The sequence below is a fragment of the Sorex araneus genome, chromosome 1 (genome assembly GCF_027595985.1).
Source record: "Sorex araneus isolate mSorAra2 chromosome 1, mSorAra2.pri, whole genome shotgun sequence".
Classification (NCBI taxonomy): Eukaryota; Metazoa; Chordata; class Mammalia; order Eulipotyphla; family Soricidae; genus Sorex; species Sorex araneus.
The window spans coordinates 247986901-248008498 of NC_073302.1; the positions used below are offsets into that span (position 1 = coordinate 247986901).

The following is a 21598-nucleotide window of genomic DNA, read 5'->3' on the forward strand; positions in this document are numbered from 1 at the left end:
TCTCTTCTCTATCAGTTCAGTGCAATTTGCCCTTGACTTCCTCCCCTTACTTTCTTCCCTTTGCCTGGTGCTCTGGGCTTACTCCTAGCTCTGCACTCATTCCTGGTGCATCTCAGGAACATATGGGCTGCCAGGAATCAAATCTGGGTCGACAGAGAGGTAGTACAGCAGGTAAGGTGCTTTGTTTGCATGCATCTGACCCAGGTTCTATCCCTGGCATTCCAAATGGTCACCATACCACTCTCAGGAGTTATTCCTGAGTTCAGAGCCAAGATAAGCCCTGAGCATTTGCTGGGTGTGGCCTCAAAACTGTCACATGGTATCACTGTCCTCCTGTTAATCATCAGTTTACTCCAGTGGCACCAATAACGCCTCCATTCATCCCAGCCCTAAGAATATAGCATCTTCTCCTTACTCCTTGGATTGGAAGCTCTTTTCAGGGTCAGGGGAATGAGACCTGTTATTGTTACTGTATTTGGCATATGGAATACACAACAGGGAGCTTGCCAGGCCTCAAAACAAACAAAACAAAAGCCTGGGTCAGTGATATGCAAAACAAGCACTTTACTTGCTCAACTATTTCTCCTAGCCCCTTATTAGTTACTACTTATGTCATCCTTTCACTTCTCCTTGAAGCTAAGAGATGATTGATTGGGTGTTGTGCCACTCAAGACTCTAGGGATTTCTCTCTCTCTTTTTTTAAGCATTTAGCAGAAAATTGCAGGTAGTAGGCAATTGGAAGACAGTATCTTTCCTCATGTCTTATACATGGTGAGTTTATGAATGCAATAGTAGTGTTTTAGAAGAAAAAAAGTGGATTTCCACATTAAATGTAGATTTATTTTAATTTATATCTTATTTTGCAGAATGTTAAAAAATTTTACAAACATGCATCTCATCTAGGAATTGAGGAATTATGGAAGTAGATAGGATTATGATGAGCCTGCAAATTCATTTCTTTACAAATATGCCATTTTAAACCAAAGCATAAACATATTACATGATTTAAACTCAGAGATTAAAAACATTTTTTAGAAGATTTTAAAAACTCTTCTTTGAATGTAATGATTTGGGGACAGTATTTCAAGATTAATTTTGTAAGGCTGCTCAAATAAGTATTTTTATAGGATCATTAATAAAAATTGTTTTATTTATTAACAGACAGCACCAAAAATTTCTGTATGCATCACATCATTTTTGAATACAAAAACATACAAGCCACGTTAAGTCAGAATCCTGATCCGTCGTGGCATTGTATTAGGGAAGATGCTGCTGTTAGCACCAAGCCTCTCGTCAGACTGGACCCCACAGTGCTCTCTAGTTTTCATTTTTTCAGTTACTGGTAATGAATCAGACCAGGTGTCTGCAATCCAAGGCTACTGTCAAGGTGTGACCTATGAAAATCTATAGAAAATATTGAATTCTTAAAAGCTTATACTAAAGTCAGTTATCATAATTAAATTTTCTTATTTCCTCAAAGTATGCCTTTTGAGAAAAGAACTCTTCCTCTTGAAGAATTTGTATAATGTCCTGCCCCTGCTGTTTTTGGTGAATATGCTGTTTGTATCACCTCTGCACCATCTCTAGTTCCTTCAGAGATAAATTAACACTCCTAGAACTAGGGGGAAACTAAAGCAAAGAGTTCAAGTTTGCGGAGAGTTGCATTTTTATCTGTATGCCTCAATTATTTAATTACATAATGCCAACTTGCAGAGGTGGTTTTAAAATCTGGTATTTGCATGTACCACGCATGAAATGTTTAGAGTTCTTTATCAGTTGTCTCATTATATATAATTTTTATCTTGATCTGTACCCACATATCCACACCCACGTTTTGACACACATGCATGAACACAAACATGTGCACACACACACTTGCAAGCACAGTTTTCAGATAAAATCATATTTTTAAAAATGCAATTTAAAAATCCTAATTAAAAAATTAAAACAGCCTTGGACCATATGTAACCATAAATCAGTGAAGTCCCAGCTAAACAATGCTGTTATAGGACATATGGGCTGACAAAAATGCCTATTTGGTTCTATTATAACTTATTCTATGCTATGTGAATTGAAACTTTTTGGTTTAGTCCACAAAGAAGTTTATTGGGTCAGAAATCATTTCCTTCAATTACAGTTTTCGATAAAGCGCAGCGCATTTAAAGAAAGTTTCCCTGAAGCAGAGGGTCAGATATTACAGTTTTCTGGGAAAGACCCTGGACACTTAAGATGATAGTGCTAGTTAATTCTATTTCCCTGGACGAGGTCTCACTGTGGGAACACAATGTACCACTTTGGCTGAGATGCTGTTTCCAATAAATATGGAAATTATGGCTTCCATTGCTGTGGCCTGGTATGGGTTCTCATGGGAAATAACTAGAAACTGTGTGATAGGTTTGAAATTAATTCCTACACTCCCCTCCCTGAAGTATCCAACCTATACTTACAAGATGTACCATTATTTCATGGCCATCCAGAAAGATGAGCAGATGCAGTCCTATTTTGTAGAATGAAACCGCTGTGGTAAAAATCTAGCCCATGTAGTCTCGTCAAAGGAAGAGTTGAACAAAGCAGGCTATGATTTTATGAGTTGCGCAGAGTGGCCGATGCTTTTATCAGCACTGTGACCCTTTCCTTTTCTCTTTCTTTTGGCTTTTCTTATGGCTGTCAGTGAAGGAAAATGTGCCCAGCATTTTGAGATTCATTTCTGGAGGAACCATTAGAATGATTATACTGTGAATGTTAGAGGAGGTGGTTGTTAGGAACTGGGGAGGTGGAGCAGGTGATAAAAGGGTTTTGAAGCTCGGTAGATGGAGCAGTCACCCCTTGAGCATTTGTTAGCACTGTTCTCAAAGAATTTGCGGTAAGGCAACTGCCCACTGAGGTTAGAGCAGGCTGGTTTACCTGTGTTTTGCATTTGCCTTCTCCTGAAACAGTATCTGAAAATAGAAAGTGCCCTGGGTAGATAGGCGTGGCCTCTGCTGGATGTTGATGGGATGCACAGTTTCAGGGGCAAAAGTCCATGGACACAATCTTGGTTTCTTTTCTTTTTTCAATTCTTCCATTAAAGACCAATAGTCTCTATATTCTCCTTAGTTTGTTCTGTGTCATCATGGTAGATTGTGTGTAGTCTTGATTCTGTGTGTTGGAAAAACACCACAGAATTAAACCCTGCTTTGTTCATTCCTAAACACAGGGATGGGAACTTTGTCAACATTTTAGTAGATTGATAAAAAGAGATACTTCTGTGTCATGTTTTGAGTCCTAGGGAAGTCAGTTCTGAACAGATGTAAGGTCCAAGCCAGGGTTGGAATTTTTCAGAGAATGAGCTGAGTAGACTGGCAATCTGCAGCGGTACCTAGAAATTGTTCTGTTAAAAAGCTTATGCTGTCTGCCCCTTCCAATCACACTCTGAGACCACCTGGATCTACTCTCAGCCTCATGGTGCATGAAGTCTCTACATCTGGAGCTGTGTCACTTAAGCAGCGAGAGGTATCAAGGTCTCAGACTGGACTAAGATAGGAGTTAGGGTCCTCTGTTTATTCATGGTCCCGTTCTCCAGTGCACCATGTTAAGCCTTTGTACTTGCTTGCGTGCTTCCCTACATGCATGATTGATTTCTTTCCCTTGATATATTTTCTAAGCTGCAGCTTTTGTCCTAGTAATTGATCACAGTGTCCCAGAATTTCTCCAGTGACTGATCTCCCTTCTATTCACAGCATTCCTTCTGGACTTGTCTCCCTGGATCTCTGCCTCCCGGAGTTCTGGTGTGCTTAGCACTACTATGTCTCTTCTTCTAAGGACTCTGGTGTAGGAACTTGGTGTAATATTCTGACATCCATTTTGGTGTGTGATGGTCCTCTTTCTATGTATTGAGTTAGTAGGAATCTTACCATGTACGATGATTTATTTTGGGGGTGGGGTGGGGTATGGAGCTGGCTGTGCTCAGGATCATTCATGGTGGTGCTCAGGGGACCATATGGTGAGTCAGAGATTGAAATGGGTTGGCCATCTGCAAGGCAAGTATCTTTCTTGCGCGTGCTCTCTCTCTCTGTGTCTCTCTCTGTGTCTCTCTCTCTCTCTCCTCTCTCTCTCCAGCCATGATAGGATAGTTTTCACTAATAGAATATGTGTAGTAAGACTGCCCCAGGACAAAGAATCATGGGCTTCACGAGTTTTCAGAGGTGATCTAGAGACCACTGGAAAGAGAAAGCCCAGGCCCTGGGAAGTTAAGTGACCATACTCACTCACAGTAGATGTGTTAACATGTCACACTGTTGCCTAGGCAGGCACTCGATCTCCTTGCTTTTCCCAAGCTATCTGTTTATGATTCCATAATCAGTTAGCTATATATTTGATTTTTTAAATCCTTCTTTCTTTCTCTTTCTTTCTTTCTTTCTTTCTTTCTTTCTTTCTTTCTTTCTTTCTTTCTTTCTTTCTTTCTTTCTTTCTTTCTTTCTTTCTTTCTTTCTCTCTCTCTTTCTCTCTCTCTTTCTTTCTCTCTTTCTCTCTTTCTTTCTTTCTTTCTTTCTTTCTTTCTTTCTTTCTTTCTTTCTTTCTTTCTTTCTTTCTTTCTTTCTTTCTTTCTTTCTTCTTCCTTCTTTCTCTCTCTCTCTTTCTCTCTTTCTTTCTTTCTTTCTTTCTTTCTTTCTTTCTTTCTTTCTTTCTTTCTTTCTTTCTTTCTTTCTTTCTCTCTCTCTTTCTCTCTCTCTTTCTTTCTCTCTTTCTCTCTTTCTTTCTTTCTTTCTTTCTTTCTTTCTTTCTTTCTTTCTTTCTTTCTTTCTTTCTTTCTTTCTTTCTTTCTTTCTTTCTTTCTTCTCTCTCTCTTTCTCTCTCTCTTTCTCTCTCTCTTTCTCTCTCTTTCTTTCTTTCTTTCTTTCTTTCTTTCTTTCTTTCTTTCTTTCTTTCTTTCTTTCTTTCTTTCTTTCTTTCTTTCTTTCTTTCTTTCTTTCTTTCTTTCTTTCTTTCTTTCTTTCTTTCTTTCTTTCTTTCTTTCTTTCTTTCTTTCTTGGTGTTTTGGTAGGGGTACAGCCGAAGGTCCTTAGTTCTTACTTACTACTGGTTCTGCACTCATGGGTCACTCCTGGCAGGAATCCAGGAACCTTACGGGTGTCAGATCCTATTTGACCACAGGCAAGGCCTATCTGCTGTACTCTCATTCCAGTCCCTAGCCCTGGACTTTAGATGCAAAATTTTACCTTCTAGAAGGTCATATTATTGGCAATTAGATAGGACTATGGTATTGCCAATAATAAGAGCCCTGTCAGAGTGTTTTCCATGTGTTCTCTGCATGCTGCATGACCTTGGGCATGGATCCAGTGCTCATGTCCTATTGTCAGCACAGACCAGTATTAATCTTTGATGCCTCCAAGCAGTGCAAAACTTTCCTAATGTGCCCTAGACCAGACTTCTCTTATTTCTTCATTTATTGTCCTTTTGTGACTCACCTGTCTATATGGGTTACTGTTCTGGATATATTTGGCCTATGTTACCTAGTGGTAGATCCCTTCTACTTTTCTTTTGATTTACTGAATCACTCCCGTTGCAAAAAAGTGTCCAAGGACTGCTTGTCCACTTCCTTCCTGTGTGTGCTGGAACAGCCTCAGTATATTTTGCATTGAGGACAGAGAGTGCATCATCTTGTGTACATACACACACACACACACACACACACACACACATACACACCATGCACGTCTGCGTGCATATTCCAGTTGCAGGTCTAGTGCAAATTATATTTCCTCCATTGCTGCCTTATCTAGATTTTAGTGGTGGACAAGACCCAACAAAATTTCAATACACAGTGTACATTATTAATACTCTGTTTTTTAAATACTTTGTTACTTCCCCTAAGTGGAAATTAGGGCAAGCTTATGAAGTGTACATGTATTTCTACACTTAAAGCTTCATTTCTAGCACATTTTCTCCATAAAAAGACAAAAAAATGGGAAAGTCATGCACTCTTTATATATCTTTCCAAAATTTCTTACAGGGAACATTGCTGAAAGCTGAGTTGTTAATTTAGTTTCAACTTTGTTTATCATCACGGACATTTGTTCAAACAAAGAAGTGCTTATCAGTGGAAATGATAACTTTGATAAATTGCCCAGCTTCCTGCTTACCTACTGCTTTCTGGTAACATTAAACCCAGTGTAAGTCCAAATAAAATTAAGCTAAACGTTTTTCTCAGTAGAGCATCCCTTGTCCTTTGCAGATAATTTAGTTTTTCTCTTCTACCCCTTCTTGGATTCTATATAACTTCCCAGGTATTAATCCTATATTTATTCCCCACAGTCTACCTTAATTTCCACTTACCTTCGGCTATCTGTATTCCTTGGTACTTCCTCTCATCCCATTATCTCCTCTTGCTAGAATCTTCAAGCAGCTTCTATAGAAATGCCCCCCTTGCTCTCTGCTAACACACACAATACAGGGGTATTGAATCTTTGAGAGAGTGAGTGCCCTGGGGGCTTGCCTGATAAGTGGTACATCAGTCACATCTACTGTTGTGTAGAACGTCTCCTCCCCATTGTGCTTGCTTATGTACACCCTTCCTGTTTATGATCTGACCTTCCTTGTCAGTTAGCAGTGTGTATGTTTTGGACTTAGATTTATAGAAGACACTGTTCATGGTGTTCTCTGACTGAGAGGGCTTGATGCAGCTTCTCCTGGCTTCCTACTTTAATACCAGTGGTAGGTAGCACTGCAATGTTGCACTGTTGATCTGTTGTTCATCAATTTGCTCGAGAGGACACCAGTATCGTCTTCATTGTGAGACTTGTTGTTACTGTTTTTGGCATATCGAATACGCCACGGGTAGCTTGCCAGGCTCTGCCATGTGGGTGGGATACTCTTGGTAGCTTGCCAGGCTCTCTGAGAGGGATGGGAATCAAACCCAGGCTGGCCACATGCAAGGCAAATGCCCTATCCACTGTGCTATCACTCTAGTCCACTAGTGGTAGGTAACAGAGGAAAATATTAAAACAATTCTGGTGGCTAGTAAGCTAGCCTTTTGCAGAACTCCTGAAAGAATTTCTGCTGAACACAAGGCTGGCAGAGCTGCACAAAGATGGACACCGTGGGCCGTCACTGTCTCAAAGACTGAGAAGCCCCCTTCTGGGGATCCTGTGCTTTCAGAATTTTCAAAATACTACAGCAGATAACTTCTGCACCTATTTTTATATTAAGTGACAGTCTGCCACTCCTCAAATCTACTTCTTTGTTTGATGAGTGCACCACAGGGGAAGAATAAAATGCCTCCTGGCCAGTAATCCATCCTCCCTGGTACGCTATCTCTATGAGTGGAGGGAAGGCTCTTCTAGCATTGGGTGGCACATACATTGTGACGTTCCTTGTACTCTTTGGCTAGTGGAAGGTGAAGTACAGAAATGTGCAATAAAAAAAAAAAACTCAGGGTCAGAAAGTCAGTACAGGGAATAGGGCATTTGCCTGGTACATTGAATTGAAACAAGTCAGTTCCCAGCACCCCATATACTACCAAGAGACCACCAAGAGTGATCCCTGAGAGGCAGCGCCAGAAGGAAGCCCTGAACACTGCCATTTATGGTGCAAAAATTAAAGAATAAAATAAAATAGAAAAGAATCTCATATACAATAGCACTGTAGCACTGTCTTCCCATTGTTCATCAGTTTGCTCGAGTGGGAACCAGTAACATCTCCATTGTGAGACTTGTTGTTACTGTTTTTGGCATATCGAATATGCCACAGATAGCTTGCCAGGCTATGCCATGCAGGCGGGATACTCTCCGTAGCTTGCCGGCTCTCCAAGAGGGACAGAGGAATTGAACCTGGGTTGGCCATGTGCAAGGCAAATGCCCTACCTGCTGTGTGCCTGCTCCAGTCCAGAATTAATGGTAACTAAACACAAAAGGCCAATTTGTACTATAGAGTAGAACTCAAATGGGTATTCAGATACCACCGTTCCAGAGGTTTGCAGTACCTGTCACACGTATTATTTATTTGAGCACTCTAAATTTGCGTAATTTCCTTCTTGTTCAAGAGTAAAAAGCACAAAAATCTCCAAAAAACAATGACTCGTGAAAAATGATTTTAATCGTAGTTATTGCTTTGAAGTTTTTTATTTCTAATATATAGATTGTATACATTTTAACGCATGGCAGAGCCTGGTAAGCTACCCGTGGCGTATTCACTGTGCCAAAAAGAGTAACAACAAGTCTCACAATGGAGATATTACTGGTGCCTATTCGAGCAAATCGATGAACAACAGGACGACAGTGCTACAGTGTTATACATTTTAATATGCAGCTTCTAAGTTACAACACACAGGTATGACAAAAGCATTTATTAGAGAAGTAAAATAATATAGAGGCACTTATATTAAATCAAATATTATAATATTGGGGCCAGAGAGACACTAAAAGAGATGAGATGCTTACTTTGCATGCAGTAGACCCAGGTTGATCCTGGAACCACCTGGTATCCCCAGCATTCCTTGAGTACATCCTGGAGGTGCTCAAGCACCAATGGGGTGGCCTGACTAATCTTCAGCATCATATGATGCTGGCATTGTCACATTCTTGGGCCTTTGAGTGTAACAATCAGCCCATTTGCCTACCAATAACCAGGAGGGGCCATTGGGTCTCCTCAGCACCCCTTTCCTCAAACTGTAATATTTATTTTTAATTGAAAATGTTACTCACCACCCTAGTGGTCAGTACAGCTATCTTTTTTTGTTGTTTTATTTTTGGACCATAGCTGGTAGTGCTTAAGGATCACTCATGGTAGAGTTTCAGGGATACCAGGTTTGGGACACCAGGATAGAACCTGGGTCAGCTGCATGCAAGACAAGCACCCTACACATTGTACTATGGCTGCTCCACCATATAGTTAACCTTTTAGTTTCTGCCTTATTAAACACAGAAACACAAAGACAGATATTTTAATATATAAATGTTTTTATCCTGGTCCTATTATTCTGAAACTTGATTTTAAATTTATTTAATACTGTATCTTAAAGATTTTGTATTCTATATACATATATTAGCATTTATTTTTTTCAAATAACTATGATATTACATTTCTGTGGATAGCTTATCATTCTCTATAGATGAACCTTTATGTGAATTCCAATATGCAATTATTACAAAAACTATTCTAATGAATGTCTATTTTTGTGTACATGCCTAAAAATGTCTATGGAGTAGATTCCTAGAAGGGGAATTGTTTTATTTTGATGCATTATTGTTATCATTTATTTTTTAAATTTTTAAAAAAATTTTTATTAGAGAATCACTGTGACATACAGTTACAAACTTATGAACTTTTGTGTTTGCATTTTATTCATACAGTGATCATTTACCCATCCCTCCACCACTGCCCATTCACCTCCACCAATGATCGCAGTATCCCTCTCACCCCCCTACCCCATCCCCCACCACCCCACCCTGCCTCTGTGGCAGGGCATTCCTAGAAGGGGAATTGTTGAAGCAAATGGTACGCAAATTTTGCATCATGGTCAATGTTGATATTTACTTACCATTATTTAATTCTGTTAATATGTTTACTGATATATTTTAATAATGTTTAATAATCATAACTTTTTTTGTGGGTTGGAGGCCAAACTTAACTGCTTTCAGAGCTTACTCGTGACTGTACTCAGGGATCACTCCTGACAGTGCTTGAGGACCCATATGTGGTATTGGACATTGAACCTGGCTTGTCCACAAACCAAGGCAAGCACCCCTGCATCTCTTTGGCCCCACTTTTGTATTTGAAGGACACGTTCTTTGCAGTTTGGAGCCCTGTCTGTTTGTCCTGAGAGAGATGAGCAGATAGAGCTTTCTTCAAGAAATGTCTCACCTTTTGATGGGTCACTTTCTCATCTTGACTGTTCCTAGGCCTGGCTGAGAGGCCAGCAGACAACACAGCAGACAGAGGACGCCCCAGCACAGGCCTGTTCCACTGGTTCCTAGAATCTCTTCTCAGATGCAGTGGAGCAAGAGTGTTTTTGTGCAAGCACAGCCTGAGAAGCCTAGGTTTTGCCTGACTCTACCCCTGCACAGGAAGTTAGTTCTCAAAAGAGTCACCCAATAGTGACTCTTCGACCAGGTGAAGGGTGTGGGATCTGTAGTCAGTCAAGTGTTCCAATGTACCTTCTCACTCTAGAGGGGAGCCTGGGACTGCTAGTAGTCTAGCATCTAGTCATCAGAATTCAAGCTGTCTGCCCTGAGAAAAAGTAGACCAAAAAACTTAGGTAGAAAATTACTCATTGCAGCATTTTATAAAATGGTTAAGATGTAGAAACTTACCCACAAATAGAAGGATGTTTAAATAAATTATGGTACCTTCCCAAAGTAGTGTATTACTGTAGCCATTAAAGACTGGTGTGTTTAAAGACCATTTAACCAATAATGTGGGAAACACATTATTAGATGAATAAAGCAGGGTTCCAAATGGTACTGATGGATATGTATTTTATAAAAATTTTTATAAAGGTAAAGCTCATAGGAAGAAATGAGAGTGGAATATTCCAAGGAAATTTAGATGGCAGTTTATAGTTAGATGGGATTATGTGGAGTAACATTTTATGCTTTTCTTTTTACCCCATAAATATTCTACTGTGAGCAAATATTTTGTTTAGGTAGATATATGTAGACATATATCTTCATGTGCTGCATTGAAGTGCACAAAGATTTTATCATTGTATTTTATGTGTGTTTCTTTGCAGAGAAAATCTGAAACTTCAGCTTTTTAATTTACAAATACAAATACCTCCTTCATTTGGGGGATTATGTACAAATTCCAGAAAACTTTGAAAGGAGGGTTTTTAATTGTATTCTAGTTTTAAGTGATAGCACTCCACATTCCATTCCTGTCTTCATATTGAAATAGTTTCTTACACTAATGTCAAAAGTAGTATTTAAGAATTATCAGACAAAATTCTTTGAAAAATAAAATCATGGTATAATGAAGGATGAGAATTGAATAAGTGAATGGAATAATACTCTGGCAGTATTGTTACCTAAAGGTGCTTGAAAAACAAAGGTGCAGTCTTGAGACTTCCCTGAAATGCTGTGGGTCAGAGACAAATTCTCTTCCAAATGCTTCAGAGTCAGTCGCATTGTTCTCTCACGGAAGGAAGACTAGCATGACACACACCATAAACATGCCACCGGACCCCAAACCATGCTGTCTCTTTTAGGGTGCCCTGGAGGGGGTGGGTGAGACCCCTCCCTGCCCCAAGGTACCCAGCCCCGACAGCAGAAAACCTTCAGTACTCAACTGCCGCTATGCTCATGGCCACTCTCCACACAGGCCGAGTCTCACCCAGAAGTAAACGTATTTCTGTACTACATGGCCACATTGGTGGCCATACAGCAACTCATACCTCACACCACACATACTCCAAGAACACCTCCCATATTATATATATACACACACACACACACACACACACACACACACACACACACACACATATATATATTATATAAGCACACAAGGCTCAACCTTTAACAAACATGTTAGTGATCTCTTATAGACGGGCTTAATGGCATGTTAGTGATATTTTATAGAGGAGTTTAATGGCCTCTGGGTGAAATACAGCAATCTTCACACTCTTTCCTTTGAGGAAACTTTTTGGGAACATTAGCATTTTAGGTGGTTTGTCATAACAAAAAATACAAAATAAATTATTTCAGTTCTGCTTTCGGTCAGGGGTTGGGGTTTGGAATAGAGACATCTGTAATATGGTGGTGGGAAGGTGTAATTGTGGTACAATTGGTGTTCGAATATTAAATGTAATCAAATACTGTGAACTACCTTATAAAATAAAAAAAGAAAAAAGAAACAAATTCTCTCCCAAATACTGACTTAACTGGCTGCTAAGAACATTCCTGTGGGGATGCAGGATAGTTTCCCAGAGGAAGGAAGAGTTGTGATGAGGAGAGCATGAAGGCTACTTCTGGGTGTGTTCAGGTCTTTGATTTTAGGTGGGAGAACAGGGGTGGGCTGACTTTGAGATAATTCACTAAGCTGCCATTATTTCTTTTTTGGGGGACACTCAGGAATCACACCTGGAAGTGCACAGGAGACCACATAGAAAGGGAGAATAAAAGGAATGTATGAGAAATGTATTTGTTGAATTTTATAGTAGTAAATAATAACGAGATATATAAGTCTGCTACTTGAAAAGTTTCTCTTTTTTATTCTGAACAGAATTTTTCCTATATTTGCAGTTACAGGTGGAATGGTAGTGATGTACTCAGCATTTCCAGGTGTATTGAAAGAAGCTAAAGTGCTTATAAATCTGCAATTTAAAAATTGAGTTTCATAATGAATTATACTAGGGATAGCTCAAGATTTTTAAGCTTTTTAAAGCTTTATGTTTTGAAAAACATTGACAAGAGTTTTATTAACAAGTGTCAATAACCAGTTCATAGGAGGAGCTAGTGGCAGTGAGAGACTTTTGGATTATTCTAAATTTATTTGTTTAGATATAGAACCTTTCTTTACTTTCACTGTAGTCACTCTTTATTGGGAAATTTTTTAATATCATTATTATTATTTTGGGTGTTAGGGATGCAAGCTATTACCTCACATGCAAGACAAGTGTTCTGCTACTTAAATATCATAGTACATGTATAACATATATGTAATTATATTACAATACATGTAATATGGGTCGGAGCGATATCACAGTGGGTAGGGTGTTTGCCTTGCATGCAGCCAACCCATGTTTGATTCCTCTGTTCATCTCGGAGAGCCTGGCAAGCTACAAGAGTATCCCGCCGCACGGCACAGCTGAGCCTGGCAAGCTACCCGTGGTGTATTCAATGTGCCAAAAACTGTAACAAGAAGTCTCACAATGGAGATGGTACTGGTGCCTGCTTGAGAAAATTGATGAGCAACGGGATGACAGTGATACAGTGATACATGTAATATATGTATATGTAAAAATACAATATTATATATGTAATATTATATATACATAAATAATTTTATGATCATATACCTACTGGCCACTAATATAATGAAAATTGTCATATGGAAACATTATCATCAAAAACAAGGAAGAGAATCTTACTATGTTTGGAACTACAAACTTGAACTAGTATTTTATGGTACTATAGATATAATAATTGGGCTGGAGCGATAGCACAGCTGTTGGCCTTTCACGTGGCTGACCCATGTTCGACTCCTCTGACCCTCTTGGAAAGCCTGGCAAGCTACTGAGAATATCAAGCCCACACGGCAGAGCCTGACAAGCTACCCATGTGTATTGGATATGCCAAAAACAGTAACAATAAGTCTTTCAATGAAAGACATTACTGGTGCCCGCTCAAACAAATCGATGAGCAACGGGATGACAGTGATAGGTATAATAATTAGATTTATTTATTAATATTTCGATTAGATTTATTTATTGCTATTTTGAAGTGAGTAAATAATTCATTAGAAAAATATGCATTATATTAATATTTTTGATTTACTCTATAGATAATTTTGTATTTTATGAAGCTACCCCCCCATCCAATTCTATACCCTAAATTGTATATATGAGATTGGATCCCAGATCTTCTCAATATTGGGATCCTGTTGCAATGCAGGTTCCAATTCAGAGGGTCTGGGATTATGTACAGTTTGGCTGGTGCCTCAGGTGATGGTTTCAAGACCATACCATGTGCCATTCCTTCCTGCCTCTGGGTCCCCTGGTCCTAAGCTGGGAGGTCCTAAGCTCACACACTCACATGGAGAGTGTGAGAAGGAGGCAGGGTTGTCAGTATAGGACATGGATGTCACATAACAAGTGACCTAGTGATACCACATGAATTAGAGTATGAACAAGAGTGAGAGAGAGAGCGAGGGAGAGTGTATGGGCACAGGCGAGGCTGTGCTGGGAGAAGCCCCACTCCAGCATTGCTCTGCAGTGCGAACTTCACTGTGCTGGCCCTCCAGTGAGGTGCAAAGTGTGGCGTCTAGTGAGAAGGGATATACGTGATAACCTTTCAGTACCTGTACTGCAAGCCATAGTGACCAGAAGAAGAGAGAGAAAGAGAGAGAGAGAGAGAGAGAGAGAGAGAGATAGAGAGAGAGAGAGAGAGAGGAGAGAGAAGAGGGGGCAGGGAGGAAGGAAGGAGGGAAAGAAGGAAGGAGGGAGGGAGGAAGAAGAAAAATATCTGTCATAAACTGCCATAAAGGCAGACTGGGAGTGGGGGTAGAAGGGGAAAACCTGGGGACATTGGTGGTGAGAAATGAACACAGGTGAACATTGCATGATTGAAACCCAATCATGACAACTTTGTAACTGTCTATCTCATGGTGGTTTAATTTTAAAAACAGTGCTCAGAATTGTTCCACACTGGTCTCACAGATGTGGTTGCTTCTGTTTCAGGGTCTAGAACATGCTGCGTGCTGGCACAGCTGTGACATCGACTCTCCTGTGACCTCTGGGAATTAGCAGTTGCTGAGGGGGCCTCACTGTCTCCCGTTCCCCAGGCCAAGGTCAGTGACTTTCTCTCATCTCTGATGCTGTTGTGTTGGTGTTAGCAAGCTCACTGCAGAGTCCCGATTCTGAGGCTGGACCTCAGTACCCCTCTACAAAGTTGATGCTTTTTAATATCATGGTGAGCAGAGACAGGTGCCTAGTGGCCCATGGCTCCTCCTCTTGGTATTTTGCACCCACGAGTAGCTGGACCGTACCTGTCTTTTATTTTTTAAATTGTTTTAATGTTTTTTTTTCTTTTGGTGTCACACCCGGCATTGCACAGGGGTTGCTCCTGGCACATGCACTCAGAAATTACTCCTAGTGGTGCTCAGGGGACCATGTGGGATGCTGGGAATCGAACCTGGGTCAGGCAAATCCTACTCACTGTGCTGTCGATCTAGCCCCCACCCATACCTTTTAAGTTGTGATGGAAACAGAGCAGGATACCTAACTTTTTAACCAATTTTAAGGGTTCAGTAGTGTGTTGTCAGTCTCAAGTTCAATGAAGCAGAGCAAATCTCTAGAACTTATTTACTATCTCTAGGATTTATTTCACAAAACTGATTTCTCTATCCCTTGATATGCCTTTGTCCCCTCCTCCAGGTAGGCACCATGCTGCTTCCTAGTTCTGGGTATTCATCAAGTTTAGATCACGTGCGAGTGGAACCTTGCTAACTGGCTTTGTGACAGTCTTATCCTCCAGGTTCATCCACGTAGGGCATGACAGAATTTCTTTCTTTTCGTGGCTAGACTGCATTCTGTTGCATATGTGTGCCATCCTTTCTTGATGCATTCACATCTGCCGATGTGGTTTCAGGTCCTTTCACATTGCTGTGAAGAATGCTGCATGAGCATGTGAGTTCAGATGTGCCTTTGAGATTCAGATTTCAATTCTTTCACAAAAATACCTAAAAGTGCAATCGTTTGGATTTATTTTTTAATCCTCAAATTGGTTTCCTTAGTGACTTCCCTAGTTTACATTGACTTACACTAAATTTTTTTAAAAAATTGTTTTCTTTTTTGTTTCTTCTTAATTTTTCTTTCTTTTTTATTTTTGCTTTTTGGGTCACACCTGGCGATGCTCAAGAGTTATTTCTGGCTCTTCACTCAGGAATCACTCCTGGCCATGCTCAGGACACTGTATGGTATGCTGTGGATCAAACCCTGGCGGGCCACACACAAAGCAAATGCTTTACTCTCCGTGCTATCACTCCAGCCCCATGTTGGTGTTGTTTTTAAATTCATAATTGAATGTGATTTGCATCTTTGGAGATCAGTGATAACCTTTTGTTTACCTGTTGTCTGCTTGTATGTCTTTTTGGAGAAAAGTCTACTCAAGCTCTTTTCATAAATATGGAAAATGTGGGTATAGGTTCTACATCCACAAGTGCTCAGGGATGGCTTCTGGCTCTGTCCTTAGGGATGCCTCCTGGTGGTGTTGGGGGACTCTGTGCACTCTTATGTTATAATCCATATTTGTTATCTAACTTTTTTGTTTGGTTTGATATTAATTTAGAATTCCTTTCACAATTAAAAAAATAATTCCTTGTTACATATGTGACATGCAAACAGTTTGCTCCATGTTTTTAATAGGGGGTTACTTCTTGAGAAGTGATATTTGACCCCATTATAAGAGCTGAGGCGTCAGTGTTTGAGACACTCCTGTGCTATTTAGTGCCCACCAGTGCTCAGGGGTCACCAAGGCCACAACCTGTGATGCTGGGTTGGGTGGGTAAGACCACGTGGTTGTAGGAATTGACCTAGGAATTGATGCCAGGCATGTACTTCACCCTTGAAACATTCCCCCAGGACCATATTTTATCTCATTTCATGGGTAACTTGTCATTTGTTTGTTTCATTTGCTCTCAGAACCCCTTTAATTTCTTGTCTTTGTTTTTATTCTTTTAGCTGTTTTTCTAATGTCATGTGGAAAGAATCATTGCTCAGAACAGTGTTTTGAAGTTCTTTTGCTGATTTCTTCTAGGAGTTTCATTGTCTTCATTTTTAAGTTTAAGTCTTTAATCTCCCTTAACTTTTGTATAGAGTTTAATGTTGATCTTTTGCCTCTGGGTGTTTAATATTTTTCAACATTTGCTGAATTATTCTTTCCAAAGTGTGCATGTAGTCTTAGCACTCTTGTAAAACATAATTTTACTATATATTATTGAGTTTATTATTAAGTTTAATATTATATTCCACTGCTCTGTATCTGTTTTTATGACAGTACCATACTGTTTTAATTACTGTAATTTTGTAGTAGGTTTTGAAGTCAAATATAAGTCTTCTAGTTTTTGTTAGTTTTCTCTTTCTAAGGATTATTTTGACTATTCAGGGACCTTTTTAGTTTTACATACATTTTAGAATATTTTTAATCTGTAAAAACTGTCATTGGTATTTTCATAGGGAATGCCTTGAAAATACATATATAAATATATTGTTTCATTTGTTAATGATATTTTATCAATATTAAGTCTTTCAGTCAGTGATGTCTTTTATTTGTACTTTATTTAAATTATTTCAGCAGCATTGCATACTTTCTAGTGTATATGTCTTTCATTTCCTAACCTAAATTTAATCCTAAATACTTTATCAATTCTGAAACTCTTATAAAGGGTGTATTTCCTATTTTTCACTTAGTATTGCTTGCTGTTAGTCTACAGAAAATAAACTTTAATGTTGATCTTGTATTTTGTAACATTATTGAATTCATTTATTATTTCTACATTTTGTTGCATGTGATCTTTAAAGTTTTCTGCATGTGAGGATGTGGCATCTATCTTCTGATATTTTCACTTCTTCCTTTCTGAAAAATATGCTTTTCATTTCTTTCCTAACTTCTGTCTAGTACTTCCCAAAATATTTTGAATAGTAAATATAGATATTGAGAATCAGCAGCCTTGTTTCTAATGTTAGAGAAAATGACTTAGTTTCTGTATATGAAGAGGTCAGGGAACTCAGGTCCACTCCCACTGATTCTTAGCCCAACAGTGCATCTAATGTTCTGTGGTTAGCCTGGGCAGGTGCTTGGGGCAGGGGGTGTTTGAGGTTCACCACAGCTGTACCTGATGCACTTGTGATGCTGGAAATAACATTTAGGACCTCACACATACTAGACATGTGTTCCACCACCAACAGGTTTCAGTTTGTTTTTTTTTTCTGAGTATGAGATAAGCTTCACAATCTTTATATAGTGTCTTTATTATAGTAAGTTAATTCCCTTGTTTTTCTAGTTGGTTAAAAATTATTTAAATTATGAAAGCATGTCAAAATTTGGTCAAATTTTTCACATTGATTTAAACATGTGTTTTTTTTTTTTTTTGCTTTTTGGGTCACACCTGGCAATGCACAGGGGTCATTCCTGGCTCTGTGCTCAAGAATTACTCCTGGCGGTCCTCAGGGGACCATATGGGATGCTGGGAATTGAATCCGGGTTGGCCGAGTGCAAGGCAAATGCCCTACCTGCTGTGCTCCAGCCCCATAAACATGTGGTTTTATATATTGGACCATTATTACATCCCAGAGATAAGCCAACTGTTCATGAATGTTTTCCTTTTAATGTGCTGTTAAATTCAGTTTTCATATACTTTACTGAGAATTTTGTTTTGTTCTGTTTGGGGACCACACCCAGTGATTCTCAGGGAATACTCCTGGCTCTGTGCTGAGGGATTGATCTTGACAGTGCTTGGGGAACCATATGAGATGCTGGGGATCAAACTCAGGTCAGCCGGAAGGAATTCAAATGTGTTACCCTCTGTACTATCATTCCAGACCCCTTTACTGATGATATATATGTCTATATTTATCAGAGATGCTGGTCTTTCGTTTTCTTTTCTTTTTCTGATATAATGGGGTAAGTCTTGCCTTAGCCAGTGCTTTTAGAAGTGTTCTATCCTCTTTTCAGGAAGAGTTTTAAGTATTGGAGATAATTTTTATTAATTTTATTTTATAATGTTTTTATTTTTATAATTTGTAATATAATTTTTATTCATTTTAATACAGGAGTCTGTGATAGTTCAGCAGGTAGGATGCTTGCCTTTCATGTGACCAACCCTGATTTGAGCACCCCATGTCATCTCTAAACCCTACAGGAGTGATCGCTATGCACAGAGTAAGCTCTGAGCACTGCCAAGTTTGACCCAATTCTCCCCCACCCAAATAAAAACTAAACTAAAATAATATTGTTAATATAATACACTAGTAAATCTTCGAGAGTCTGGAATTTTGCTGCTGTTGTTGTTGTGTTGTGGTTGGGATGATTCTGTTAGTGATTCAATGTCCTTATTCATTATAGCCTGTTCCAAGCTCATGGTTATTTGTGAATCAGTGTTATTTGATTAAAGGTCTTGGAAGTTATTCCCTCTTTTCCCTCTGTTATTCAGTTTATTGGGATATTACTGTTCATAGCAAATAGAAATTATTTCTGTGGCATTAGTTATAATTATTTCTTTCATTTCTTATTTTCTTTATTTAAAGTTTTGCCTATTTTGTTGAATTTTTTAAATAAAAGACATTCTTAATTTCACTGATTTATAATTCTTTGAATAGTGTTTAATGATATATAATTTATATACGGTAATGGGGCATTTGTTTAATGTATATAACTCAGTGGTCTTTAGTATATTTCAAAAAACTTACCATTTAATTACAGGACATTTTTATCATTCCCTAAAGAAATCATGATCCCTACAAAAGACTAAACATTTAAACTATGTAAATGTGAGGTACTTCTGAGAAGCTAATTCTAACTGTAATAAATGTGATGAATTCCGAGAACCAATTTTGAGTATAGGTATTATGATAAACTTTTGGAGACTGTTGAATTCACACTAAAATTCACCATTTTGCTGTTATCAATGAATGTGAATTTTTATTGTCACCCACAATTTTTTTCTTAAGAGCAGTTTTGTCACTGAGAAATATCTAACATAAAATGTAAGGTTTAATATGTCTTTGGAACTACCATTACGTAAGCTTTTTGACAATATCAATGATGTGGGTAAAAGACATAGGTGATTAAAAAAATCATTGTGTTATGTTTATGGAGTGAGTGAAAGGCACAAATCATAATGTTGCTGATTTATTTTTGAAATCATATCATGAAACTCTTGGTGAGAAAAGTGCAAAGTAGAATTTATGATAACTTATTGGTTACCAAATTAATTTTTAATACAAATTCCCTGGAGAGAAAACCATTACCTTTTAAATCAGCTTAATGGTAAATTCTTGGGTAAAAACTTTTAGGTGCCACACAATCTGCTTTCTTTTTTCCCTTTTTGAATATCCCATAATTCTATTGCTAATTCTTTAGTAATAATAATAAATAATCTGCTCCTTTGAGCAGATGACTTGTAGGGCACCATGCAATAATTTTTTAGCAGCACTGTATCAACATTTATAGGTAATGATGATGACAATTGGCAGTGATTCATGGGATATGAATGATTGAAAGAAAAAAATCACTGCAGAATTGGCAAAGTGAGGGAAAAAATGTGTCCACTCTAAATGTGGTGTCAGAATCTTGGAGAGTACTTAGGTAATCTATTTATGAGGCCACTGCATTAGCAGGCTGGAAAGCATTGTGCCATTGCTGGAATCATGAAGAACAGTAAGGTACCATGCCAGGGACAAGCCCAGGCCTCTGGGCACAACTCCCAACTGCTGATAGGTTTACTTGTTTTGCAAAGTGTACGAGTAATTGGTTGTTAAGTCACATTCCGTAGTTGCTGGCACTATTGTGTAAAGTGTTTTTGCAAAAGAAGCATTGCTAGAATGCACTAGAAATGATGATTTAGGATTGAACTGACTCTGTTGAAATAACCTGAATTACGTGTCGTAACATTGTTTTCCCCAAGTGGTTAAAACAACTGACTTAAGATATTTAAAATGTCGTAAGTGTATATTCTTAATAAGGTCAGAGATTCAGCCATACTTCAGGGAGTATCCTAAGTCTTTATCATCATCTAAGTAGACCTTTGAGACCATATGAATCGTGAGTTGATTTCTCTCATTACAAATAAATCCAAAATGACTGATGCATCCCGACATCCTGACAGGGCTGAACCAGATGTGTGACTGAGTCATGTTTGCAGTTCCTTGCCTTAAATCCTTCAGTGCATATTTAGCATTTAGCATTTAAACATTTTGACTGAAGGCTTATTCTTGTAAGCATTATGTCTTGTGATACCTCACCAATGGATTCATGGAGGCACGTGTATGTCTGGGTGAGCAGAGCAGGATTAAAGACTGGCTGGCAGCTTCTCTGGGCACCATTGTGCAGAGCGGAATATCATTGGTATAACTGGGAATCGTGGTACCTGCTAATCAGGTCCCCCTGGGTTAACTCTCTATGCAGTGCTTAGGCACTTGGCAATAAAATGTTTGTTCCAGCCCTGTCATGCCATAAGGACTGTTGCCATTGTTGAGCTGTCTGTTTTCATAACAATTACAAAAATTTTGGCATGGGTCAACAATCCCTAGTTGTGACAGTGTTATGCCAAGACTCACCGTCATTCTATTTTGAAATCATCTGAATTTGACAATGCACAGAAATCCTGATTGTGAATAATTTTTATATAGACATGATTATTAAAAAATGATTTTTAAGTTGACTTTTCTCTTTGGGATCATGGGGTGTCTCCAAAGCAGTGTTTAGGAGACTTGGGGTCTCCTATGGGGATTTCTTGGCCAACTGGCCCAGTGGTGCTGCTCGGGCCCTACAGTACAGAGCATTACTCAAGGCATCCTGGCAGTGCTCACTGATCTCCACGGCCACATCCAGAGGTGCTGAGGGGGAGGGGTCACCAGGGCTACATCTAGCAATGCTCATAGAGTCATGTGGTGTTGGGGATGAAACCAAGGTCAGCTGCACATGGGCAAGTTCATTAACTGCTGTACTATCCCATGCCTTCTAAATGGGTATTATTTTATGAAGGTGCAGTTGACCTTATATGCATGTAAACATATTTGTGCCCATTCAAATTGATCACTGTGATAAGTCCAAGTATCATATATCATTCGCATGGAAAACTTTTGGTGGGTTGAGACAGCTTATGGGAGAGCACTTGGCCTTACATATTTGAGGCTTCAGACTTAGCACCTTTCCCATCCCCTCCCCTGGCATTGTACACCCCC

General features: G+C 38.9%; 1 protein-coding gene across 2 annotated transcripts in view; it reads left to right on the forward strand.

Moving 5' to 3' along the window:
• Window positions 1-21598, forward strand: part of ENOX1 (ecto-NOX disulfide-thiol exchanger 1) — a 649231-nt gene that overhangs the window by 176343 nt on the left and 451290 nt on the right. For both annotated transcript variants that reach the window (XM_055124381.1, XM_055124426.1), the window contains exon 3: window positions 14375-14484. The gene's annotated coding sequence lies outside the window, so the exon portion shown is untranslated. The remainder of the gene's footprint in view (window positions 1-14374; window positions 14485-21598) is intronic.